The sequence below is a fragment of the Procambarus clarkii genome, chromosome 12 (assembly GCF_040958095.1).
Source record: "Procambarus clarkii isolate CNS0578487 chromosome 12, FALCON_Pclarkii_2.0, whole genome shotgun sequence".
In the NCBI taxonomy this organism is placed as follows: domain Eukaryota; kingdom Metazoa; phylum Arthropoda; class Malacostraca; order Decapoda; family Cambaridae; genus Procambarus; species Procambarus clarkii.
The window spans coordinates 20,674,055-20,679,480 of NC_091161.1; positions in this window are offsets into that span (position 1 = coordinate 20,674,055).

The following is a 5,426-nucleotide window of genomic DNA, read 5'->3' on the forward strand; positions in this document are numbered from 1 at the left end:
CCTCTCCCAGATAATGAGATAGTGTGGGACCTCGGATGCTCTTTCATCGGTTCCTGTTATGTGGGAAAACTCAGTGCCAAATGCTTAATGCACAGACTACCCTATTCCAGTAGCTGAAGTTTATAACTTTTCAGACACTCAACCCACCAGGGGACTCGAACACTGGCCAACAAGGTAGCAGTTGCATGCCGTATCCACTACACTATACTTCAAAGCCATAAGAGAGGTAGGAATTCTGGGGTATTTAACCAACCAGAACTCCAATCCTCTCCCAGGCAATGAGATAGTGTGGGATATATATATATAATATATATATCCCACACTATATATATATATATAATATATATATATATATATATATATATATATATATATATATATATATATAAAGTATATTTTGGTAGCAGTCTTTCTTGTAAACATATGTTGTTAAATATGACCGAAAAAGTAAGATTAATAATTCTAACACGAATTTTCTCAATATATTTTATGTTTCTTTTCACTGTCGATGGTAATTGAAAAATTAATTCTCCAAAATTAATTTTTATTTCAAGTCAGACGTGACCCTTGAGTGCGTTTCGTAATAACTTATTACATTTTCAAAGACTTTGCAGGTTACAGTTGTGTGTGTAAACTAAACACGCTAATCTGTCATACTTATACTCGCATTTGGGTGAGGTGATATGGTGCAACAGCTTTGGATGAGGTTATCTTGAGGTTATCTTGAGATGATTAGTGTCCCCGCAGCCCGGTCCTCGACCAGGCCTCCACCCCCAGGAAGCAGCCCAGTCCTCGACCAGGCCTCCACCCCCAGGAAGCAGCCCGGTCCTCGACCAGGCCTCCACCCCCAGGAAGCAGCCCGTGACAGCTGACTAACACCCAGGTACCTATTTTACTGCTAGGTAACAGGGGCATAGGTTGAAAGAAACTCTGCCCATTGTTTCTTGCCAGCACGTGGGATCGAACCCAGGACCACAGGATCACAAGTCCAGCGTGCTGTCCGCTCGGCCGACCGGCTCCGGAGGTGAACAAACACAAGACAGAACACGAAACTATGAGTATTAATTGCATACGAGAGCATAAGAATGGAAGTAACTGCAGAGGGCCTATTGGCCCATACTTCCCCTTGATGCCTCTATATTGGTTCGGAGTCTTGAAGTGGGTAAAATATAGTTGTGCATTAATTGGCTGTTGATTGCTGGTGTTGACTTTTTGATGTGTAGTGCCTCGCAGATGTCGAGCCCCCTGCTATCGCTGTACCTATTTATTTATTTATTTATTTATTTATTTATATATATACAAGAAGGTACATTGGGTTTGTGAGAATACATTGGATAGTACAGTATTTACATTCTTGTAAAGCCACTAGTACGCGCAGCGTTTCGGGCAGGTCCTTAATCTAGCAGATAATTTTAAGTAGGTCATTTCTATCAGAATTGATAAATGATAAAGATACATTGCAAGAGAAAAATGAGATGAGAGAGCTTAGTAAGTATATTAGAGCACATTGTTATATTAAAGCTCTGATTGATTACATTGACAGCTTGATTAGTAATTTAAACAAGATTAATAGACACCATACAGCAGATTGACAGCACATATAAGACAGCAATGATCACAATGGTAAAGATGTTCAGATTGGGTACATAAAGCTTTTTTTATGCAGCTTTTTTCAGCTTTTTTTATGCATTTTCAGTTTTTTTTATGCAGACAAGTATAGACCCAGAACTTAACCTCTTATCCACTATCTATGACAATAATCACTTTAATGATCTAAATTGCAGATATTTTGCTGCACATGATGTAAACAATGTATTAACTCATAATCACAATATCTCTGTAATCAATTTGAACGTTAGATCCCTAGGTAAACACTTCGATGATGTTAGTGCCTTGATTGAAACTATTGGCAACAAATTCTCTTTTATTATACTTACTGAAACATGGTTGAAAGAGGATACTACTCAACTCTTTAACATGCCTAACTACTCAGCAATTCACAACTCTCGTCAACTTCAGAGAGGTGGTGGCACTGCTCTTTACTACCACCAAGAACTAAAATGCTTAAAAGAAATTAGAACTAGAGACTGCTATGGGGAGTATATCTTCGCCAGCTTCAGAGTCAAGGGTGCCGAGTCTGTCCTGTCTGTGGGTGCAGTCTATAGAATTCCTAACACTGATGTGTCTGAATTCAACTCAAACCTTAGAAATCTAATACTTGATAACAGACTGAACAAAAACCACCTAATTATCGCTGGGGACTTTAATATTGACCTCTGCGAGCCAGAACACCCTACTGCTGTTAGCTTCCTCAACTGTATGAATTCCTGCTTCCTCATACCCTTAATCACTAGACCTACTAGAATCACTGATAGCACTGTCACGACTCTAGATCACATCTGGACCAACATAACCTCTCCGCTTACTTCAGGTATAATCACCGATAGCACTACAGACCATTACCCCACATTTCTCTTAACTAACATTAGCAAACCACCTCTAGAAACAAGGGAGTTAAGCTTTAGGCTGCACAATGAAACTGCTATAAACAATTTTATAACTGCTGCTGATAATGTCAACTGGGAGTCCGAGTTAGGTAACATAGGGGACATCAACCTAGCAGTGCAATCTTTTCTACAAACAACTCTTAGCCTTTATAACACCCACTGTCCTATGCTTACAAAACAAGTCACAAGCAAAAGGCTTAACAATCCTTGGCTTACAAAGGGAATACTTAAATCCATTAACAAAAAACACGACCTTGAGAAGAAGTATAGGTTAGGAATTGTCTCCAAAGAATTCTCAAAGAATTACTCATTATTGCTATCTAAGATAATTTGACGAGCCAAAACTAAATACTACGAAGATAAATTTACCCAAATAAAGAGCAACATTAAACAAATTGGAGCACAATTTCACAAATATTGGGATCAAAGAAATCTTTAAATAACAAACCGACTCTCCTGTCTAATAACGATGGTCAGCTTTCAGCCTCTGATTCTGCTATTGAGTTCAATAGGTTCTTCTCTTCCATTGGTTCATCCCTTGCAAATGATATTCCATCTTCCAGTACTGACATTAAGGACTATCTTACAGGTAACTATCCACAGTCTCTGTACCTAAAGCCTATTAACTCCACTGACGTCAATGAGATAATCCTTTCCCTTAAAACCAAGTCTGGTGCCCTTGAGGAGATACCAACTCTTATTTACAAAAAAGCCTCCAGATCTTTAGCCCCTGCTATTGCTTTGCTCTTCAACAAGTCACTTGAACTCCAAACCTTTCCAGATATTCTAAAAAAAGCGAGAGTAACGCCTGTCCACAAATGTGGTGATCCCATAGATGTTAACAACTACAGACCTATATCAATCCTGCCAAACTTGTCAAAAATTTTTGAAAAACTAATCTATAAGCAGCTTTACTCATATCTAGCCAAACTCAATATACTTAGCCCTTGCCAATATGGCTTCAGACCCAAAAAAAGCACTAACGATGCACTTATTAGTATGCTTAACTCGATTCATACAGCTCTTGATAAAAAGGAGTTCCCTGTTGGGTTATTTGTGGACCTGCGTAAAGCTTTTGACACTGTCACCCACCAAAACCTTCTTCTTAAATTACATCATTATGGAGTCAGAGGACACTCCCTACAATACCTCAAATCCTACCTTACTGACAGGCTCCAATATGTTTCTGTGAATAATACAATTTCTCCCACCCTACCCATCAACATTGGTGTTCCTCAGGGCAGCATACTTGGCCCTCTCCTCTTTCTCATCTACATTAATGACCTTCCAAATGCCTCCCAACACCTCAAACCAATTCTATTTGCTGACGATACAACCTTCATTTACTCCAGTCCTGACCCCCTTGCTCTAAATGCCACAGTAAATACTGAGCTAAATAAAGTCCATCTTTGGCTAACTGCCAACAAACTCACCCTTAACAGTGACAAAACTTTCTATATTCTGTTTGGCAATAAATCCTCTAGTCAAATAAATCTCAAAATAAACAATACCCAAATTTGTAACAAATTAGATGGCAAATTCCTTGGCATTCTCATTGGCCACTAGCTGAATTTCCAGGGACACATTCTAAATATATCAAAAAAAGTTTCAAAAACTGTGGGCATTCTTTCTAAGATCAGATATTATGTACCACGCCCTGCCCTGGTGACTCTCTATTACTCCCTTATCTATCCATATCTCAACTATGGTATTTGTGCTTGGGGTTCTACTACCCAAAATCACTTACGTCCTCTAATTACCCAACACAAAGCTGCTATTAGGACAATATCCAACTCTGGCCCCAGACATCACTCGGTACCCCTACTCAAATCTCTGAATATGTTAGACATTAAATCACTGCACATTCTCTCATGTGTATTATACATATATAAAACGCTAAACTATAATGCCAATCCTGATCTCAAAAGCTTCATAGAAGGTTGTAACAGAACCCATGAGCACCACACCAGAAATAAATACAGTTTTGATATTCCTAGAGTACGACTTAATCAAACTAGAAATGCTCTACAAATCAAGGGGCCCAGAATGATTACAGGGAATGGTTACAGGGAATAAATTCCCTGTAACCTACCTCACTCCTCTATTGTCAACCCATGTCTGTTATTTTCTTTTTTTTAATCAACACTGTTTGTCAATCTATTGTATTTGTGCTGCTTTTTCAGTCATGTTCCCCTTTTTTTATCTTTATTTGTTTTTGTTCTAAACACTTTTTATTCTTTATGCTCAATTAGTATTAAGTTCTAGATATTAATGTTTTTCTTGCCCGAAACGCATTTCGTAATAGTGGCTTTAGGCATTGTATGTATTAGCTCTATCTATATATCAATCCATTAATGTATCATCACTTGTATGTATATACCTTACCTGAATAAACATATTTATATTTATTTATTATTAAAGATTGGGAGACTGGGTAGCAAAAGATACAGATAAACAAGATTTATAGATGATTTCTGTGTTGTTTGTTACGACTTCTCTGGTGATGGTCTGGTTGTGAAAGGAGATTATATGTTCCTTTACGGAGTCCTGTTGTTAATCGCCTGGAAAGAGACGTTGTTGTCTTGCCTTGCCTTGCAAGAATGTTGTCAACGCTTACGTCGACCATGCTCTCAACCACAGCTCTGATTGGAAGCAAGTGGATGAAGAACTCTGTAAGGTAAGGCAGGTCCTAGTCAACAAGTATATTGAGAAGTGATGACGGGTCGTCGCCACCCTGACTCAAGCCTCCAATCAACGAAGAGATCCAGCCACCGACACTGCCTGTAATTGGAGAAGAGATTCAGTCACCACCTCGAGTTGAGGAAGAGATTCAGCCACTAGGCTGTCTCTAGATGGAGAAGAAACCGACGTAGAGATACAGTCATCGCTTCTACCTGATGAAGGGAACCAGCCATCGAG